Genomic DNA, 26156 nt, shown 5'->3' on the forward strand with positions numbered 1-26156 from the left:
CAGCCCATCCATCCCATTGTAATAACACACTACAGCATTGAGACAGTCTATCAGCCCATCCGTCCATCCCATTGTAATAACACACTACAGCATAGAGACAGTGCATCAGCTGATCATCCCTCCCACTGTAATAACACACTACAGGATAGAGACAGACCATCAGCCCATCATCCATCCCACTGCAATAACACACTACAGCATAGAGACAGTCCATCAGCCCATCATCCATCCCATTGTAATAACACACTACAGCACAGAGACAGTCCATCAGCCCATCTGTCCATCCCATTGTAATAACACACTGCAGCATAGAGACAGTCTATCATCCCATCTGTGCATCCCATTGTAATAATAAACTACAGCATAGAGAGAGTACATCAGCCATTCCATCCCAGTGTAATAACACACTACAGCATAGAGACAATCCATCAGCCCAACATCCATCCCATTGTAATAACATACTACAGCATAGACAGTCCATCAGCCCATCCATCCATCCCATTGTAATAACACACTGCAGCATAGAGACAGTCCATCAGCCCACCCTTCCCATTGTAATAACATACTACAGCATAGACAGTCCATCAGCCCATCATCCATCCCATTGTAATACACACTACAGCATAGAGACAATCCATCAGCCCATCATCCATCCCATTGTAATAACACTCTTCAGCATAGACAGTCCATCAGCCCATTCATCCACCCCATTGTAATAACACACTACAGCATTGAGACAGTCCATCAGCCCATCTGTGCATCCCATTGTAATAACACACTACAGCATAGAGACAGTCCATCCGCCAATAATCCATCCCATTGTAATAACACACTACAGCATAGAGACAATCCATCACCCCATCATCCATCCCATTGTAATCACACACTATAGCATAGAGACAGTCCATCAGCCCATCCATCCCATTGTAATAACACACTACAGCATTGAGACAGTCTATCAGCCCATCCGTCCATCCCATTGTAATAACACACTACAGCATAGAGACAGTGCATCAGCTGATCATCCCTCCCACTGTAATAACACACTACAGGATAGAGACAGTCCATCAGCCCATCATCCATCCCACTGCAATAACACACTACAGCATAGAGACAGTCCATCAGCCCATCATCCATCCCATTGTAATAACAGACTACAGCATAGAGACAGTCAATCAGCTCATCTGTCCATCCCATAGTAATAAGACACTACAGCATAGAGACAGTCCATCAGCCCATCTGTCCATCCCATTGTAATAACACACTACAGCATAGAGACACTGCATCAGCCGATCATCCCTCCCACTGTAATAACACACTACAGGATAGAGACAGTCCATCAGCCCATCATCCATCCCACTGTAAAAATACACTACAGCATAGAGACAGTCCATCAGCCCATCATCCATCCCATTGTAATAACACACTACAGCATAGAGACAGTCTATCAGCCCATCATTCCATCCCCTTGTAATAACAGACTACAGCACAGAGTCAGTCCATCAGCCCATCATCCATCCCATTGTAATAACAGACTACAGCATAGAGACAGTCAATCAGCCCATCTGTCCATCCCATAGTAATAAGACACTACAGCATAGAGACAGTCCATCAGCCCATCTGTCCATCCCATTGTAATAACACACTACAGCATACAGACAGTGCATCAGCCGATCATCCCTCCCACTGTAATAACACACTACAGTATAGAGACAGTCCATCAGCCCATCATCCATCCCACTGTAAAAATACACTACAGCATAGAGACAGTCCATCAGCCCATCATCCATCCCATTGTAATAACACACTACAGCATAGAGACAGTCCATCAGCCCATCATCCATCCCATTGTAATAACACACTACAGCATGGAGACAGACTATCAGCCGATCCGTCCATCCCCTTGTAATAACAGACTATAGCACAGAGTCACTCCATCAACCCATCATCCACCCCATTGTAATAACACACTACAGCATAGAGACAGACCATCAACCCATCTGTCCATCCCATTGTAATAAAACACTACAGTAAAGGGACAGTCCGTCAGCCCATCTGCCCAGCCCATTGTAATAACACACTGCAGCATAGAGACAGTCCATCAGCCCATCATCCATCCCATTGTAATAACATACTACAGCATAGACAGTCCATCAGCCCATCCATCCATCCCATTGTAATAACACGCTACAGCACAGAGCCAGTCCATCAGCCCATCTGTGCATCCCATTGTAATAATAAACTACAGCATGGAGAGAGTCCATCGGCCCATCATCCATCGCAGTGTAATAACACACTACAGCATAGAGACAATCCATCAGCCCATCATCCATCCCATTGTAATAACACACTACAGCATAGAAAGTCCATCAGCCCATTCATCCATCCCATTGTAATAACACACTACAGCACAGAGACAGTGCATCAACCCATCATCCATCCCATTGTAATATCGCACTACAGCATAGAGGCAGTCTATCAGCCCATCCGTCCATCCCATTGTAATAACACACTACAGCATGGAGACAGTCCATCAGCCCATCATCCATCCCATTGTAATAACACACTATAGAATAGAGACAGTCCATCTGCCAATATGTCCATCCCATTGTAATAACACTCTACAGCATAGAGACAGTTCACCAGCCCATCATCCAACCCATTGTAATAACACAGTACAGCATAGAGACAGTCCATCAGCCCATCATCCATCCCATTGTAATGACACACTACAGCATAGAGACAATCCATCAGCCCATCATCCATCCCATTGTAATAACACACTACAGCATAGACAGTCCATCAGCCCATCCATCGATCCCATTGTAATAACACACTACAGCACAGAGACAGTCCATCATCCCATCTGTCCTTCCCATTGTAATAACATACTACAGCATAGAGACAGTCCATCAGCCCATCATCCATCCCATCGTAATAACACACTACAGCACAGAGACAGTCTATCAGCCCATCCGTCCATCCCATTGTAATAACACATTACAGCACAGAGACAGTCCATCAACTCATCTGTCCATCCCACTGTAATAAAACACTACAGTATAGGGACAGTCCGTCAGCCCATCTGTCCATCCCATTCTACTAACACACTACAGCATAGAGACAGTCCATCAGCCCATCATCCATCCCATTGTAATAACATAGTACAGCATAGACAGTCCATCAGCCCATCCATCCATCCCATTGTAATAACACACTACAGCACAGAGACAGTCCATCAGCCCATCTGTCCATCCCATTGTAATAACACACTACAGCATAGAGAGAGTACATCAGCCCATCCATCCCAGTGTAATAACACTACAGCATAGAGACAATCCATCAGCCCAACATCCATCCCATTGTAATAACATACTACAGCATAGACAGTCCATCAGCCCATCCATCCATCCCATTGTAATAACACACTGCAGCATAGAGACAGTCCATCAGCCCACCCTTCCCATTGTAATAACATACTACAGCATAGACAGTCCATCAGCCCATCATCCATCCCATTGTAATACACACTACAGCATAGAGACAATCCATCAGCCCATCATCCATCCCATTGTAATAACACACTACAGCATAGAGACAGTCCATCAGCCCATCATCCATCCCATTGTAATAACACACTACAGCATGGAGACAGACTATCAGCCCATCCGTCCATCCTCTTGTAATAACAGACTACAGCACAGAGTCACTCCATCAACCCATCATCCACCCCATTGTAATAACACACTACAGCATAGAGACAGACCATCAACCCATCTGTCCATCCCATTGTAATAAAACACTACAGTATAGGGACAGTCCGTCAGCCCATCTGCCCAGCCCATTGTAATAACACACTGCAGCATAGAGACAGTCCATCAGCCCATCATCCATCCCATTGTAATAACATACTACAGCATAGACAGTCCATCAGCCCATCCATCCATCCCATTGTAATAACACGCTACAGCACAGAGCCAGTCCATCAGCCCATCTGTGCATCCCATTGTAATAATAAACTACAGCATGGAGAGAGTCCATCGGCCCATCATCCATCGCAGTGTAATAACACACTACAGCATAGAGACAATCCATCAGCCCATCATCCATCCCATTGTAATAACACACTACAGCATAGAAAGTCCATCAGCCCATTCATCCATCCCATTGTAATAACACACTACAGCACAGAGACAGTGCATCAACCCATCATCCATCCCATTGTAATATCGCACTACAGCATAGAGGCAGTCTATCAGCCCATCCGTCCATCCCATTGTAATAACACACTACAGCATGGAGACAGTCCATCAGCCCATCATCCATCCCATTGTAATAACACACTATAGCATAGAGACAGTCCATCTGCCAATATGTCCATCCCATTGTAATAACACTCTACAGCATAGAGACAGTTCACCAGCCCATCATCCATCCCATTGTAATAACACAGTACAGCATAGAGACAGTCCATCGGCCCATCATCCATCCCATTGCAATAACACACTACAGCATAGAGACAGTCCATCGGCCCATCATCAATCCCATTGTAATGACACACTACAGCATAGAGACATTCCATCAGCCCATCATCCATCCCATTGTAATAACACACTACAGCATAGACAGTCCATCAGCCCATCCATCGATCCCATTGTAATAACACACTACAGCACAGAGACAGTCCATCATCCCATCTGTCCTTCCCATTGTAATAACATACTACAGCATAGAGACAGTCCATCAGCCCATCATCCATCCCATCGTAATAACACACTACAGCACAGAGACAGTCTATCAGCCCATCCGTCCATCCCATTGTAATAACACATTACAGCACAGAGACAGTCCATCAACTCATCTGTCCATCCCACTGTAATAAAACACTACAGTATAGGGACAGTCCGTCAGCCCATCTGTCCATCCCATTCTACTAACACACTACAGCATAGAGACAGTCCATCAGCCCATCATCCATCCCATTGTAATAACATAATACAGCATAGACAGTCCATCAGCCCATCCATCCATCCCATTGTAATAACACACTACAGCACAGAGACAGTCCATCAGCCCATCTGTCCATCCCATTGTAATAACACACTACAGCATAGAGACAGTCTATCATCCCATCTGTGCATCCCATTGTAATAATAAACTACAGCATTGAGAGAGTACATCAGCCCATCCATCCCAGTGTAATAACACTACAGCATAGAGACAATCCATCAGCCCAACATCCATCCCATTGTAATAACATACTACAGCATAGACAGTCCATCAGCCCATCCATCCATCCCATTGTAATAACACACTGCAGCATAGAGACAGTCCATCAGCCCACCCTTCCCATTGTAATAACATACTACAGCATAGACAGTCCATCAGCCCATCATCCATCCCATTGTAATACACACTACAGCATAGAGACAATCCATCAGCCCATCATCCATCCCATTGTAATAACACACTACAGCATAGAGACAGTCCATCAGCCCATCATCCATCCCATTGTAATAACACACTACAGCATGGAGACAGACTATCAGCCCATCCGTCCATCCCCTTGTAATAACAGACTACAGCACAGAGTCACTCCATCAACCCATCATCCACCCCATTGTAATAACACACTACAGCATAGAGACAGACCATCAGCCCATCATCCATCCCATTGCAATAACACACTACAGCATAGAGACAGTCCATCGGCCCATCATCAATCCCATTGTAATGACACACTACAGCATAGAGACAATCCATCAGACCAACATCCATCCCATTGTAATAACATACTACAGCATAGACAGTCCATCAGCCCATCCATCCATCCCATTGTAATAACACACTACAGCACAGAGACAGTCCATCATCCCATCTGTCCTTCCCATTGTAATAACATACTACAGCATAGAGACAGTCCATCAGCCCATCATCCATCCCATCGTAATAACACACTACAGCACAGAGACAGTCTATCAGCCCATCCGTCATCCCATTGTAATAACACATTACAGCACAGAGACAGTCCATCAACTCATCTGTCCATCCCACTGTAATAAAACACTACAGTATAGGGACAGTCCGTCAACCCATCTGTCCATCCCATTCTACTAACACACTACAGCATAGAGACAGTCCATCAGCCCATCATCCATCCCATTGTAATAACATAGTACAGCATAGACAGTCCCATCAGCCCATCCATCCATCCCATTGTAATAACACACTACAGCACAGAGACAGTCCATCAGCCCATCTGTCCATCCCATTGTAATAACACACTACAGCATAGAGACAGTCTATCATCCCATCTGTGCATCCCATTGTAATAATAAACTACAGCATAGAGAGAGTACATCAGCCCATCCATCCCAGTGTAATAACACTACAGCATAGAGACAATCCATCAGCCCAACATCCATCCCATTGTAATAACATACTACAGCATAGACAGTCCATCAGCCCATCCATCCATCCCATTGTAATAACACACTGCAGCATAGAGACAGTCCATCAGCCCACCCTTCCCATTGTAATAACATACTACAGCATAGACAGTCCATCAGCCCATCATCCATCCCATTGTAATACACACTACAGCATAGAGACAATCCATCAGCCCATCATCCATCCCATTGTAATAACACTCTTCAGCATAGACAGTCCATCAGCCCATTCATCCACCCCTTTGTAATAACACACTACAGCATTGAGACAGTCCATCAGCCCATCTGTGCATCCCATTGTAATAACACACTACAGCATAGAGACAGTCCATCCGCCAATAATCCATCCTATTGTAATAACACACTACAGCATAGAGACAGTTCACCAGCCCATCATCCATCCCATTGTAATAACACAGTACAGCATAGAGACAGTCCATCAGCCCATCATCCATCCCATTGCAATAACACACTACAGCATAGAGACTGTCCATCGGCCCATCATCAATCCCATTGTAATGACACACTACAGCATAGAGACAATCCATCAGCCCATCATCCATCCCATTGTAATAACACACTACAGCATAGACAGTCCATCAGCCCATCCATCGATCCCATTGTAATAACACACTACAGCACAGAGACAGTCCATCATCCCATCTGTCCTTCCCATTGTAATAACATACTACAGCATAGAGACAGTCCATCAGCCCATCATCCATCCCATCGTAATAACACACTACAGCACAGAGACAGTCTATCAGCCCATCCGTCCATCCCATTGTAATAACACATTACAGCACAGAGACAGTCCATCAACTCATCTGTCCATCCCACTGTAATAAAACACTACAGTATAGGGACAGTCCGTCAGCCCATCTGTCCATCCCATTCTACTAACACACTACAGCATAGAGACAGTCCATCAGCCCATCATCCATCCCATTGTAATAACATAGTACAGCATAGACAGTCCATCAGCCCATCCATCCATCCCATTGTAATAACACACTACAGCACAGAGACAGTCCATCAGCCCATCTGTCCATCCCATTGTAATAACACACTACAGCATAGAGACAGTCTATCATCCCATCTGTGCATCCCATTGTAATAATAAACTACAGCATAGAGAGAGTACATCAGCCCATCCATCCCAGTGTAATAACACTACAGCATAGAGACAATCCATCAGCCCAACATCCATCCCATTGTAATAACACACTACAGCACAGAGACAGTCCATCAGCCCATCTGTCCATCCCATTGTAATAACACACTACAGCATAGAGACAGTCTATCATCCCATCTGTGCATCCCATTGTAATAATAAACTACAGCATAGAGAGAGTACATCAGCCCATCAATCCCAGTGTAATAACACTACAGCATAGAGACAATCCATCAGCCCAACATCCATCCCATTGTAATAACACACTGCAGCATAGAGACAGTCCATCAGCCCACCCTTCCCATTGTAATAACATACTACAGCATAGACAGTCCATCAGCCCATCATCCATCCCATTGTAATACACACTACAGCATAGAGACAATCCATCAGCCCATCATCCATCCCATTGTAATAACACTCTTCAGCATAGACAGTCCATCAGCCCATTCATCCACCCCTTTGTAATAACACACTACAGCATTGAGACAGTCCATCAGCCCATCTGTGCATCCCATTGTAATAACACACTACAGCATAGAGACAGTCCATCCGCCAATAATCCATCCTATTGTAATAACACACTACAGCATAGAGACAATCCATCACCACATCATCCATCCCATTGTAATCACACACTATAGCATAGAGACAGTCCATCAGCCCATCCATCCCATTGTAATAACACACTACAGCATTGAGACAGTCTATCAGCCCATCCGTCCATCCCATTGTAATAACACACTACAGCATAGAGACAGTGCATCAGCTGATCATCCCTCCCACTGTAATAACACACTACAGGATAGAGACAGTCCATCAGCCCATCATCCATCCCACTGCAATAACACACTACAGCATAGAGACAGTCCATCAGCCCATCATCCATCCCATTGTAATAACACACTACAGCACAGAGACAGTCCATCAGCCCATCTGTCCATCCCATTGTAATAACACACTACAGCATAGAGACAGTCTATCATCCCATCTGTGCATCCCATTGTAATAATAAACTACAGCATAGAGAGAGTACATCAGCCCATCCATCCCAGTGTAATAACACACTACAGCATAGAGACAATCCATCAGCCCAACATCCATCCCATTGTAATAACATACTACAGCATAGACAGTCCATCAGCCCATCCATCCATCCCATTGTAATAACACACTGCAGCATAGAGACAGTCCATCAGCCCACCCTTCCCATTGTAATAACATACTACAGCATAGACAGTCCATCAGTCCATCATCCAACCCATTGTATTACACACTACAGCATAGAGACAATCCATCAGCCCATCATCCATCCCATTGTAATAACACTCTTCAGCATAGACAGTCCATCAGCCCATTCATCCACCCCATTGTAATAACACACTGCAGCATTGAGACAGTCCATCAGCCCATCTGTGCATCCCATTGTAATAACACACTACAGCATAGAGACAGTCCATCCGCCAATAATCCATCCCATTGTAATAACACACTACTGCATAGAGACAATCCATCACCCCATCATCCATCCCATTGTAATCACACACTATAGCATAGAGACAGTCCATCAGCCCATCCATCCCATTGTAATAACAAACTACAGCATTGAGACAGTCTATCAGCCCATCCGTCCATCCCATTGTAATAACACACTACAGCATAGAGACAGTGCATCAGCTGATCATCCCTCCCACTGTAATAACACACTACAGGATAGAGACAGTCCATCAGCCCATCATCCATCCCACTGCAATAACACACTACAGCATAGAGACAGTCCATCAGCCCATCATCCATCCCATTGTAATAACAGACTACAGCATAGAGACAGTCAATCAGCCCATCTGTCCATCCCATAGTAATAAGACACTACAGCATAGAGACAGTCCATCAGCCCATCTGTCCATCCCATTGTAATAACACACTACAGCATAGAGACAGTCCATCAGCCCATCATCCATCCCATTGTAATAACACACTACAGCATAGAGACAGTCTATCAGCCCATCCGACCATCCCCTTGTAATAACAGACTACAGCACAGAGTCAGTCCATCAGCCCATCATCCATCCCATTGTAATAACAGACTACAGCATAGAGACAGTCAATCAGCCCATCTGTCCATCCCATAGTAATAAGACACTACAGCATAGAGACAGTCCATCAGCCCATCTGTCCATCCCATTGTAATAACACACTACAGCATACAGTCAGTCCATCAGCCCATCATCCATCCCATTGTAATAACAGACTACAGCATAGAGACAATCCATCAGCCCAACATCCATCCCATTGTAATAACATACTACAGCATAGACAGTCCATCAGCCCATCCATCCATCCCATTTTAATAACACACTGCAGCATAGAGACAGTCCATCAGCCCACCCTTCTCATTGTAATAACATACTACAGCATAGACAGTCCATCAGCCCATCATCCAACCCATTGTAATACACACTACAGCATAGAGACAATCCATCAGCCCATCATCCATCCCATTGTAATAACACTCTTCAGCATAGACAGTCCATCAGCCCATTCATCCACCCCATTGTAATAACACACTACAGCATTGAGACAGTCCATCAGCCCATCTGTGCATCCCATTGTAATAACACACTACAGCATAGAGACAGTCCATCAGCCCATCTGTCCATCCCATTGTAATAACACACTACAGCATTGAGACAGTCTATCAGCCCATCCGTCCATCCCATTGTAATAACACACTACAGCACAGAGACAGTGCATCAACCCATCATCCATCCCATTGTAATATCGCACTACAGCATAGAGGCAGTCTATCAGCCCATCCGTCCATCCCATTGTAATAACACACTACAGCATGGAGACAGTCCATCAGCCCATCATCCATCCCATTGTAATAACACACTATAGCATAGAGACAGTCCATCTGCCAATATGTCCATCCCATTGTAATAACACTCTACAGCATAGAGACAGTTCACCAGCCCATCATCCATCCCATTGTAATAACACAGTACAGCATAGAGACAGTCCATCAGCCCATCATCCATCCCATTGCAATAACACACTACAGCATAGAGACAGTCCATCGGCCCATCATCAATCCCATTGTAATGACACACTACAGCATAGAGACAATCCATCAGCCCATCATCCATCCCATTGTAATAACACACTACAGCATAGACAGTCCATCAGCCCATCCATCGATCCCATTGTAATAACACACTACAGCACAGAGACAGTCCATCATCCCATCTGTCCTTCCCATTGTAATAACATACTACAGCATAGAGACAGTCCATCAGCCCATCATCCATCCCATCGTAATAACACACTACAGCATAGAGACAATCCATCAGCACATCATCCATCCCATTGTAATCACACACTATAGCATAGAGACAGTCCATCAGCCCATCCATCCCATTGTAATAACACACTACAGCATTGAGACAGTCTATCAGCCCATCCGTCCATCCCATTGTAATAACACACTACAGCATAGAGACAGTGCATCAGCTGATCATCCCTCCCACTGTGATAACACACTACAGGATAGAGACAGTCCATCAGCCCATCATCCATCCCACTGCAATAACACACTACAGCATAGAGACAGTCCATCAGCCCATCATCCATCCCATTGTAATAACACACTACAGCACAGAGACAGTCCATCAGCCCATCTGTCCATCCCATTGTAATAACACACTACAGCATAGAGACAGTCTATCATCCCATCTGTGCATCCCATTGTAATAATAAACTACAGCATAGAGAGAGTACATCAGCCCATCCATCCCAGTGTAATAACACACTACAGCATAGAGACAATCCATCAGCCCAACATCCATCCCATTGTAATAACATACTACAGCATTGACAGTCCATCAGCCCATCCATCCATCCCATTGTAATAACACACTGCAGCATAGAGACAGTCCATCAGCCCACCCTTCCCATTGTAATAACATACTACAGCATAGACAGTCCATCAGCCCATCATCCATCCCATTGTAATACACACTACAGCATAGAGACAATCCATCAGCCCATCATCCATCCCATTGTAATAACACTCTTCAGCGTAGACAGTCCATCAGCCCATTCATCCACCCCTTTGTAATAACACACTACAGCATTGAGACAGTCCATCAGCCCATCTGTGCATCCCATTGTAATAACACACTACAGCATAGAGACAGTCCATCCGCCAATAATCCATCCTATTGTAATAACACACTACAGCATAGAGACAATCCATCACCACATCATCCATCCCATTGTAATCACACACTATAGCATAGAGACAGTCCATCAGCCCATCCATCCCATTGTAATAACACACTACAGCATTGAGACAGTCTATCAGCCCATCCGTCCATCCCATTGTAATAACACACTACAGCATAGAGACAGTGCATCAGCTGCTCATCCCTCCCACTGTAATAACACACTACAGCATAGAGACAGTCCATCAGCCCATCATCCATCCCACTGCAATAACACACTACAGCATAGAGACAGTCCATCAGCCCATCATCCATCCCATTGTAATAACACACTACAGCACAGAGACAGTCCATCAGCCCATCTGTCCATCCCATTGTAATAACACACTACAGCATAGAGACAGTCTATCATCCCATCTGTGCATCCCATTGTAATAATAAACTACAGCATAGAGAGAGTACATCAGCCCATCCATCCCAGTGTAATAACACACTACAGCATAGAGACAATCCATCAGCCCAACATCCATCCCATTGTAATAACATACTACAGCATAGACAGTCCATCAGCCCATCCATCCATCCCATTGTAATAACACACTGCAGCATAGAGACAGTCCATCAGCCCACCCTTCCCATTGTAATAACATACTACAGCATAGACAGTCCATCAGCCCATCATCCAACCCATTGTAATACACACTACAGCATAGAGACAATCCATCAGCCCATCATCCATCCCATTGTAATAACACTCTTCAGCATAGACAGTCCATCAGCCCATTCATCCACCCCATTGTAATAACACACTACAGCATTGAGACAGTCCATCAGCCCATCTGTGCATCCCATTGTAATAACACACTACAGCATAGAGACAGTCCATCCGCCAATAATCCATCCCATTGTAATAACACACTACAGCATAGAGACAATCCATCACCCCATCATCCATCCCATTGTAATCACACACTATAGCATAGAGACAGTCCATCAGCCCATCCATCCCATTGTAATAACACACTACAGCATTGAGACAGTCTATCAGCCCATCCGTCCATCCCACTGCAATAACACACTACAGCATAGAGACAGTCCATCAGCCCATCATCCATCCCATTGTAATAACAGACTACAGCATAGAGACAGTCAATCAGCCCATCTGTCCATCCCATAGTAATAAGACACTACAGCATAGAGACAGTCCATCAGCCCATCTGTCCATCCCATTGTAATAACACACTACAGCATAGAGACAGTCCATCAGCCCATCATCCATCCCATTGTAATAACACACTACAGCATAGAGACAGTCTATCAGCCCATCCGACCATCCCCTTGTAATAACATACTACAGCACAGAGTCAGTCCATCAGCCCATCATCCATCCCATTGTAATAACAGACTACAGCATAGAGACAGTCAATCAGCCCATCTGTCCATCCCATAGTAATAAGACACTACAGCATAGAGACAGTCCATCAGCCCATCTGTCCATCCCATTGTAATAACACACTACAGCATACAGTCAGTCCATCAGCCCATCATCCATCCCATTGTAATAACAGACTACAGCATAGAGACAATCCATCAGCCCAACATCCATCCCATTGTAATAACATACTACAGCATAGACAGTCCATCAGCCCATCCATCCATCCCATTGTAATAACACACTGCAGCATAGAGACAGTCCATCAGCCCACCCTTCCCATTGTAATAACATACTACAGCATAGACAGTCCATCAGCCCATCATCCAACCCATTGTAATACACACTACAGCATAGAGACAATCCATCAGCCCATCATCCATCCCATTGTAATAACACTCTTCAGCATAGACAGTCCATCAGCCCATTCATCCACCCCATTGTAATAACACACTACAGCATTGAGACAGTCCATCAGCCCATCTGTGCATCCCATTGTAATAACACACTACAGCATAGAGACAGTCCATCCGCCAATAATCCATCCCATTGTAATAACACACTACAGCATAGAGACAATCCATCACCCCATCATCCATCCCATTGTAATCACACACTATAGCATAGAGACAGTCCATCAGCCCATCCATCCCATTGTAATAACACACTACAGCATTGAGACAGTCTATCAGCCCATCCGTCCATCCCATTGTAATAACACACTACAGCATAGAGACAGTGCATCAGCTGATCATCCCTCCCACTGTAATAACACACTACAGGATAGAGACAGTCCATCAGCCCATCATCCATCCCACTGCAATAACACACTACAGCATAGAGACAGTCCATCAGCCCATCATCCATCCCATTGTAATAACAGACTACAGCATAGAGACAGTCAATCAGCCCATCTGTCCATCCCATAGTAATAAGACACTACAGCATAGAGACAGTCCATCAGCCCATCTGTCCATCCCATTGTAATAACACACTACAGCATAGAGACAGTCCATCAGCCCATCATCCATCCCATTGTAATAACACACTACAGCGTAGAGACAGTCCATCAGCCCATCTGTCCATCCCATTGTAATAACACACTACAGCATACAGTCAGTCCATCAGCCCATCATCCATCCCATTGTAATAACAGACTACAGCATAGAGACAATCCATCAGCCCAACATCCATCCCATTGTAATAACATACTACAGCATAGACAGTCCATCAGCCCATCCATCCATCCCATTGTAATAACACACTGCAGCATAGAGACAGTCCATCAGCCCACCCTTCCCATTGTAATAACATACTACAGCATAGACAGTCCATCAGCCCATCATCCAACCCATTGTAATACACACTACAGCATAGAGACAATCCATCAGCCCATCATCCATCCCATTGTAATAACACTCTTCAGCATAGACAGTCCATCAGCCCATTCATCCACCCCATTGTAATAACACACTACAGCATTGAGACAGTCCATCAGCCCATCTGTGCATCCCATTGTAATAACACACTACAGCATAGAGACAGTCCATCAGCCCATCATCCATCCCATTGCAATAACACACTACAGCATAGAGACAGTCCATCGGGCCATCATCAATCCCATTGTAATGACACACTACAGCATAGAGACAATCCATCAGCCCATCATCCATCCCATTGTAATAACACACTACAGCATAGACAGTCCATCAGCCCATCCATCGATCCCATTGTAATAACACTCTACAGCACAGAGACAGTCCATCATCCCATCCGATCATCCCCTTGTAATAACAGACTACAGCACAGAGTCAGTCCATCAGCCCATCATCCATCCCATTGTAATAACAGACTACAGCATAGAGACAGTCAATCAGCCCATCTGTCCATCCCATAGTAATAAGACACTACAGCATAGAGACAGTCCATCAGCCCATCTGTCCATCCCATTGTAATAACACACTACAGCATACAGTCAGTCCATCAGCCCATCATCCATCCCATTGTAATAACAGACTACAGTATAGAGACAATCCATCAGCCCAACATCCATCCCATTGTAATAACACACTACAGCATAGACAGTCCATCAGCCCATCCATCCATCCCATTGTAATAACACACTGCAGCATAGAGACAGTCCATCAGCCCACCCTTCCCATTGTAATAACATACTACAGCATAGACAGTCCATCAGCCCATCATCCATCCCATTGTAATACACACTACAGCATAGAGACAATCCATCAGCCCATCATCCATCCCATTGTAATAACACTCTTCAGCATAGACAGTCCATCAGCCCATTCATCCACCCCTTTGTAATAACACACTACAGCATTGAGACAGTCCATCAGCCCATCTGTGCATCCCATTGTAATAACACACTACAGCATAGAGACAGTCCATCCGCCAATAATCCATCCTATTGTAATAACACACTACAGCATAGAGACAATCCATCACCACATCATCCATCCCATTGTAATCACACACTATAGCATAGAGACAGTCCATCAGCCCATCCATCCCATTGTAATAACACACTACAGCATTGAGACAGTCTATCAGCCCATCCGTCCATCCCATTATAATAACACACTACAGCATAGAGACAGTGCATCAGCTGATCATCCCTCCCACTGTAATAACACACTACAGGATAGAGACAGTCCATCAGCCCATCATCCATCCCACTGCAATAACACACTACAGCATAGAGACAGTCCATCAGCCCATCATCCATCCCATTGTAATAACACACTACAGCACAGAGACAGTCCATCAGCCCATCTGTCCATCCCATTGTAATAACACACTACAGCATAGAGACAGTCTATCATCCCATCTGTGCATCCCATTGTAATAATAAACTACAGCATAGAGAGAGTACATCAGCCCATCCATCCCAGTGTAATAACACACTACAGCATAGAGACAATCCATCAGCCCAACATCCATCCCATTGTAATAACATACTACAGCATAGACAGTCCATCAGCCCATCCATCCATCCCATTGTAATAACACACTGCAGCATAGAGACAGTCCATCAGCCCACCCTTCCCATTGTAATAACATACTACAGCATAGACAGTCCATCAGCCCATCATCCATCCCATTGTAATACACACTACAGCATAGAGACAATCCATCAGCCCATCATCCATCCCATTGTAATAACACTCTTCAGCATAGACAGTCCATCAGCCCATTCATCCACCCCTTTGTAATAACACACTACAGCATTGAGACAGTCCATCAGCCCATCTGTGCATCCCATTGTAATAACACACTACAGCATAGAGACAGTCCATCCGCCAATAATCCATCCTGTTGTAATAACACACTACAGCATAGAGACAATCCATCACCAAATCATCCATCCCATTGTAATCACACACTATAGCATAGAGACAGTCCATCAGCCCATCCATCCCATTGTAATAACACACTACAGCATAGAGACAGTGCATCAGCTGATCATCCCTCCCACTGTAATAACACACTACAGGATAGAGACAGTCCATCAGCCCATCATCCATCCCACTGCAATAACACACTACAGCATAGAGACAGTCCATCAGCCCATCATCCATCCCATTGTAATAACACACTACAGCACAGAGACAGTCCATCAGCCCATCTGTCCATCCCATTGTAATAACACACTACAGCATAGAGACAGTCTATCATCCCATCTGTGCATCCCATTGTAATAATAAACTACAGCATAGAGAGAGTACATCAGCCCATCCATCCCAGTGTAATAACACACTACAGCATAGAGACAATCCATCAGCCCAACATCCATCCCATTGTAATAACATACTACAGCATAGACAGTCCATCAGCCCATCCATCCATCCCATTGTAATAACACACTGCAGCATAGAGACAGTCCATCAGCCCACCCTTCCCATTGTAATAACATACTACAGCATAGACAGTCCATCAGCCCATCATCCATCCCATTGTAATACACACTACAGCATAGAGACAATCCATCAGCCCATCATCCATCCCATTGTAATAACACTCTTCAGCATAGACAGTCCATCAGCCCATTCATCCACCCCATTGTAATAACACACTACCGCATTGAGACAGTCCATCAGCCCATCTGTGCATCCCATTGTAATAACACACTACAGCATAGAGACAGTCCATCCGCCAATAATCCATCCCATTGTAATAACACACTACAGCATAGAGACAATCCATCACCCCATCATCCATCCCATTGTAATCACACACTATAGCATAGAGACAGTCCATCAGCCCATCCATCCCATTGTAATAACACACTACAGCATTGAGACAGTCTATCAGCCCATCCGTCCATCCCATTGTAATAACACACTACAGCATAGAGACAGTGCATCAGCTGATCATCCCTCCCACTGTAATAACACACTACAGGATAGAGACAGTCCATCAGCCCATCATCCATCCCACTGCAATAACACACTACAGCATAGAGACAGTCCATCAGCCCATCATCCATCCCATTGTAATAACAGACTACAGCATAGAGACAGTCAATCAGCCCATCTGTCCATCCCATAGTAATAAGACACTACAGCATAGAGACAGTCCATCAGCCCATCTGTCCATCCCATTGTAATAACACACTACAGCATAGAGACAGTCCATCAGCCCATCATCCATCCCATTGTAATAACACACTACAGCATAGAGACAGTCTATCAGCCCATCCGACCATCCCCTTGTAATAACAGACTACAGCACAGAGTCAGTCCATCAGCCCATCATCCATCCCATTGTAATAACAGACTACAGCATAGAGACAGTCAATCAGCCCATCTGTCCATCCCATAGTAATAAGACACTAAAGCATAGAGACAGTCCATCAGCCCATCTGTCCATCCCATTGTAATAACACACTACAGCATACAGACAGTGCATCAGCCGATCATCCCTCCCACTGTAATAACACACTACAGGATAGAGACAGTCCATCAATCCATCATCCATCCCACTGTAAAAATACACTACAGCATAGAGACAGTCCATCAGCCCATCATCCATCCCATTGTAATAACACACTACAGCATAGAGACAGTCCATCAGCCCATCATCCATCCCATTGTAATAACACACTACAGCATGGAGACAGTCTATCAGCCCATCCGTCCATCCCCTTGTAATAACAGACTACAGCACAGAGTCACTCCATCAACCCATCATCCACCCCATTGTAATAACACACTACAGCATAGAGACAGTCCATCAACCCATCTGTCCATCCCATTGTAATACCACACTACAGTATAGGGACAGTCCGTCAGCCCATCTGTCCAGCCCATTGTAATAACACACTGCAGCATAGAGACAGTCCATCAGCCCATCATCCATCCCATTGTAATAACATACTACAGCATAGACAGTCCATCAACCCATCCATCCATCCCATTGTAATAACACGCTACAGCACAGAGCCAGTCCATCAGCCCATTTGTGCATCCCATTGTAATAATAAACTACAGCATGGAGAGAGTCCATCGGCCCATCATCCATCCCAGTGTAATAACACACTACAGCATAGAGACAATCCATCAGCCCATCATCCATCCCATTGTAATAACACACTACAGCTTGGAGACAGTCCATCAGCCCATTATCCATCCCATTGTAATAACACACTACAGCATAGAGACAGTCCATCTGCCAATATGTCCATCCCATTGTAATAACACTCGACAGCATACAGACAGTTCACCAGCCCATCATCCATCCCATTGTAATAACACAGTACAGCATAGAGACAGTCCATCAGCTCATCATCCATCCCATTGCAATAACACACTACAGCATAGAGACAGTCCATCGGCCCATCATCAATCCCATTGTAATGACACACTACAGCATAGAGACAATCCATCAGCCCATCATCCATCCCATTGTAATAACACACTACAGCATAGACAGTCCATCAGCCCATCATCCATCCCATTGTAATACACACTACAGCATAGAGACAATCCATCAGCCCATCATCCATCCCATTGTAATAACACTCTTCAGCATAGACAGTCCATCAGCCCATTCATCCACCCCATTGTAATAACACACTACCGCATTGAGACAGTCCATCAGCCCATCTGTGCATCCCATTGTAATAACACACTACAGCATAGAGACAGTCCATCCGCCAATAATCCATCCCATTGTAATAACACACTACAGCATAGAGACAATCCATCACCCCATCATCCATCCCATTGTAATCACACACTATAGCATAGAGACAGTCCATCAGCCCATCCATCCCATTGTAATAACACACTACAGCATTGAGACAGTCTATCAGCCCATCCGTCCATCCCATTGTAATAACACACTACAGCATAGAGACAGTGCATCAGCTGATCATCCCTCCCACTGTAATAACACACTACAGGATAGAGACAGTCCATCAGCCCATCATCCATCCCACTGCAATAACACACTACAGCATAGAGACAGTCCATCAGCCCATCATCCATCCCATTGTAATAACAGACTACAGCATAGAGACAGTCAATCAGCCCATCTGTCCATCCCATAGTAATAAGACACTACAGCATAGAGACAGTCCATCAGCCCATCTGTCCATCCCATTGTAATAACACACTACAGCATAGAGACAGTCCATCAGCCCATCATCCATCCCATTGTAATAACACACTACAGCATAGAGACAGTCTATCAGCCCATCCGACCATCCCCTTGTAATAACAGACTACAGCACAGAGTCAGTCCATCAGCCCATCATCCATCCCATTGTAATAACAGACTACAGCATAGAGACAGTCAATCAGCCCATCTGTCCATCCCATAGTAATAAGACACTAAAGCATAGAGACAGTCCATCAGCCCATCTGTCCATCCCATTGTAATAACACACTACAGCATACAGACAGTGCATCAGCCGATCATCCCTCCCACTGTAATAACACACTACAGGATAGAGACAGTCCATCAATCCATCATCCATCCCACTGTAAAAATACACTACAGCATAGAGACAGTCCATCAGCCCATCATCCATCCCATTGTAATAACACACTACAGCATAGAGACAGTCCATCAGCCCATCATCCATCCCATTGTAATAACACACTACAGCATGGAGACAGTCTATCAGCCCATCCGTCCATCCCCTTGTAATAACAGACTACAGCACAGAGTCACTCCATCAACCCATCATCCACCCCATTGTAATAACACACTACAGCATAGAGACAGTCCATCAACCCATCTGTCCATCCCATTGTAATACCACACTACAGTATAGGGACAGTCCGTCAGCCCATCTGTCCAGCCCATTGTAATAACACACTGCAGCATAGAGACAGTCCATCAGCCCATCATCCATCCCATTGTAATAACATACTACAGCATAGACAGTCCATCAACCCATCCATCCATCCCATTGTAATAACACGCTACAGCACAGAGCCAGTCCATCAGCCCATTTGTGCATCCCATTGTAATAATAAACTACAGCATGGAGAGAGTCCATCGGCCCATCATCCATCCCAGTGTAATAACACACTACAGCATAGAGACAATCCATCAGCCTATCATCCATCCCATTGTAATAACACACTACAGCATAGAAAGTCCATCAGCCCATTCATCCATCCCATTGTAATAACACACTACAGCACAGAGACAGTGCATCAACCCATCATCCATCCCATTGTAATATCGCACTACAGCATAGAGGCAGTCTATCAGCCCATCCGTCCATCCCATTGTAATAACACACTACAGCTTGGAGACAGTCCATCAGCCCATCATCCATCCCATTGTAATAACACACTACAGCATAGAGACAGTCCATCTGCCAATATGTCCATCCCATTGTAATAACACTCGACAGCATACAGACAGTTCACCAGCCCATCATCCATCCCATTGTAATAACACAGTACAGCATAGAGACAGTCCATCAGCTCATCATCCATCCCATTGCAATAACACACTACAGCATAGAGACAGTCCATCGGCCCATCATCAATCCCATTGTAATGACACACTACAGCATAGAGACAATCCATCAGCCCATCATCCATCCCATTGTAATAACACACTACAGCATAGACAGTCCATCAGCCCATCCATCGATCCCATTGTAATAACACACTACAGCACAGAGACAGTCCATCAGCCCATCTGTCCTTCCCATTGTAATAACATACTACAGCATAGAGACAGTCCATCAGCCCATCAGTCCATCCCATTGTAATAACACACTACAGCATAGAGACAGTCCATCGGCCCATCATCCATCCCATTGTAATAACACACTACAGTATAGAGACAATCCATCAGCCCATCATCCATCCCATTGTAATAACACACTACAGCATAGGGACAGTCCGTCATCTCATCTGTCCATCCCATTGTAATAACACACTACAGCGTAGAGACAGTCCATCAGCCCATCCGTCCCATTGTAATAACATACTACAGCATAGACTGTCCATCAGCCCATCATCCTTCCCATTGTAATAACACACTACAGCATAGAGACTGTCTATCAGCCCATCATCCATCCCATTGTAATAACACACTACAGCATAGACAGTCCATCAGCCCATCCATCGATCCCATTGTAATAACACACTACAGCACAGGGACAGTCCGTCATCCCATCTGTCCATACGATTGTAATAACGCACTACAGCATAGACACAATCCATCGGTCCATCATCCATCCCATTGTAATAACACACTACAGCATAGAGACAGTCCATCAGCCCATCTATCCATCCCATTGTAATAACACACTACAGCATACAGACATTCCATCAGCCCATCTCTCCATCCCATTGTGATAACACACTACAGCATAGAGACAGTCCATCGGCCCGTCCATCCCATTGTAATAACACACTACAGCATAGAGACAGACAGTCCATCGGCCCATCAATCCCATTATAATAAGACACTACAGCACAGAGACAGCCCATCGGACCATCATCCATCCCATTGTAATAACAGACTTCAGCATAGAGACAGTCAATCAGCCCATCTGTCCATCCCATTGTAATAACACACTACAGCATAGACTGTCCATCAGCCCATCATCCATCCCATTGTAATAACATACTACAGCATAGACAGTCCATCAGCCCATCCATCCATCCCATTGTAATAACGCACTACAGCACAGAGACAGTCCATCAGCCCAACTGTCCATCACATTGTAATAACACACTACAGCATAGAGACAGTCTATCAGCCCATCTGTGCATCCCATTGTAATAATACACTACAGCATGGAGAGAGTCCATCAGCCCATCCATCCCATTGTAATTACACACTCCGGCATAGAGACAGTCCATCAGCCCATCATCCATCCCATTATTATAACACACTACAGGTTAGCGCCAGTCCATCGGCCCATCATCCATCCGAGTGTAATAACACACTACAGCATAGAGACAATCCATCGGCCCATCATCCATCCCATTTTAATAACGCACCACAGCATAGACAGTCCATCAGCCCATTCATCCATCCCATTGTAATAACACACTACAGCATAGAGACAGTTCATCAGCCCATCATCCATCCCATTGTAATAACACACCACAGCATAGAGACAATCCATCGGCCCATCATCCATCCCAGTGTAATAACACACTACAGCATAGAGACAATCCATCGGCCCATCATCCATCCCATTGTAATAACACACCACAGCATAGACAGTCCATCAGCACATTCATCCATCCCATTGTAATAACATACTACAGCATAGACAGTCCATCAGCCCATCCATCCATCCCATTGTAATAACACACTGCAGCATAGAGACAGTCCATCAGCCCACCCTTCCCATTGTAATAACATACTACAGCATAGACAGTCCATCAGCCCATCGTCCATCCCATTGTAATACACACTACAGCATAGAGACAATCCGTCAGCCCATCATCCATCCCATTGTAATAACACTCTTCAGCATAGACAGTCCATCAGCCCATTCATCCACCCCATTGTAATAACACACTACAGCATTGAGACAGTCCATCAGCCCATCTGTGCATCCCATTGTAATAACACACTACAGCATAGAGACAGTCCATCCGCCAATAATCCATCCCATTGTAATAACACACTACAGCATAGAGACAATCCATCACCCCATCATCCATCCCATTGTAATCACACACTATAGCATAGAGACAGTCCATCAGCCCATCCATCCCATTGTAATAACACACTACAGCATTGAGACAGTCTATCAGCCCATCCGTCCATCCCATTGTAATAACACACTACAGCATAGAGACAGTGCATCAGCTGATCATCCCTCCCACTGTAATAACACACTACAGGATAGAGACAGTCCATCAGCCCATCATCCATCCCACTGCAATAACACACTACAGCATAGAGACAGTCCATCAGCCCATCATCCCTCCCACTGTAATAACACACTACAGGATAGAGACAGTCCATCAATCCATCATCCATCCCACTGTAAAAATACACTACAGCATAGAGACAGTCCATCAGCCCATCATCCATCCCATTGTAATAACACACTACAGCATAGAGACAGTCCATCAGCCCATCATCCATCCCATTGTAATAACACACTACAGCATGGAGACAGTCTATCAGCCCATCCGTCCATCCCCTTGTAATAACAGACTACAGCACAGGGTCACTCCATCAACCCATCATCCACCCCATTGTAATAACACACTACAGCATAGAGACAGTCCATCAACCCATCTGTCCATCCCATTGTAATACCACACTACAGTATAGGGACAGTCCGTCAGCCCATCTGTCCAGCCCATTGTAATAACACACTGCAGCATAGAGACAGTCCATCAGCCCATCATCCATCCCATTGTAATAACATACTACAGCATAGACAGTCCTTCAACCCATCCATCCATCCCATTGTAATAACACGCTACAGCACAGAGCCAGTCCATCAGCCCATTTGTGCATCCCATTGTAATAATAAACTACAGCATGGAGAGAGTCCATCGGCCCATCATCCATCCCAGTGTAATAACACACTACAGCATAGAGACAATCCATCAGCCCATCATCCATCCCATTGTAATAACACACTACAGCATAGAAAGTCCATCAGCCCATTCATCCATCCCATTGTAATAACACACTACAGCACAGAGACAGTGCATCAACCCATCATCCATCCCATTGTAATATCGCACTACAGCATAGAGGCAGTCTATCAGCCCATCCGTCCATCCCATTGTAATAACACACTACAGCTTGGAGACAGTCCATCAGCCCATCATCCATCCCATTGTAATAACACACTACAGCATAGAGACAGTCCATCTGCCAATATGTCCATCCCATTGTAATAACACTCTACAGCATACAGACAGTTCACCAGCCCATCATCCATCCCATTGTAATAACACAGTACAGCATAGAGACAGTCCATCAGCTCATCATCCATCCCATTGCAATAACACACTACAGCATAGAGACAGTCCATCGGCCCATCATCAATCCCATTGTAATGACACACTACAGCATAGAGACAATCCATCAGCCCATCATCCATCCCATTGTAATAACACACTACAGCATAGACAGTCCATCAGCCCATCCATCGATCCCATTGTAATAACACACTACAGCACAGAGACAGTCCATCAGCCCATCTGTCCTTCCCATTGTAATAACATACTACAGCATAGAGACAGTCCATCAGCCCATCAGTCCATCCCATTGTAATAACACACTACAGCATAGAGACAGTCCATCGGCCCATCATCCATCCCATTGTAATAACACACTACAGTATAGAGACAATCCATCAGCCCATCATCCATCCCATTGTAATAACACACTACAGCATAGGGACAGTCCGTCATCTCATCTGTCCATCCCATTGTAATAACACACTACAGCGTAGAGACAGTCCATCAGCCCATCCGTCCCATTGTAATAACATACTACAGCATAGACTGTCCATCAGCCCATCATCCTTCCCATTGTAATAACACACTACAGCATAGAGACTGTCTATCAGCCCATCATCCATCCCATTGTAATAACACACTACAGCATAGACAGTCCATCAGCCCATCCATCGATCCCATTGTAATAACACACTACAGCACAGGGACAGTCCGTCATCCCATCTGTCCATCCGATTGTAATAACGCACTACAGCATAGACACAATCCATCGGTCCATCATCCATCCCATTGTAATAACACACTACAGCATAGAGACAGTCCATCAGCCCATCTATCCATCCCATTGTAATAACACACTACAGCATACAGACATTCCATCAGCCCATCTCTCCATCCCATTGTGATAACACACTACAGCATAGAGACAGTCCATCGGCCCGTCCATCCCATTGTAATAACACACTACAGCATAGAGACAGACAGTCCATCGGCCCATCAATCCCATTATAATAAGACACTACAGCACAGAGACAGCCCATCGGACCATCATCCATCCCATTGTAATAACAGACTTCAGCATAGAGACAGTCAATCAGCCCATCTGTCCATCCCATTGTAATAACACACTACAGCATAGACTGTCCATCAGCCCATCATCCATCCCATTGTAATAACATACTACAGCATAGACAGTCCATCAGCCCATCCATCCATCCCATTGTAATAACGCACTACAGCACAGAGACAGTCCATCAGCCCAACTGTCCATCACATTGTAATAACACACTACAGCATAGAGACAGTCTATCAGCCCATCTGTGCATCCCATTGTAATAATACACTACAGCATAGAGAGAGTCCATCAGCCCATCCATCCCATTGTAATTACACACTCCGGCATAGAGACAGTCCATCAGCCCATCATCCATCCCA

The sequence above is a fragment of the Hypanus sabinus genome, chromosome 10, assembly GCF_030144855.1.
Source record: "Hypanus sabinus isolate sHypSab1 chromosome 10, sHypSab1.hap1, whole genome shotgun sequence".
Lineage (NCBI taxonomy): Eukaryota > Metazoa > Chordata > Chondrichthyes > Myliobatiformes > Dasyatidae > Hypanus > Hypanus sabinus.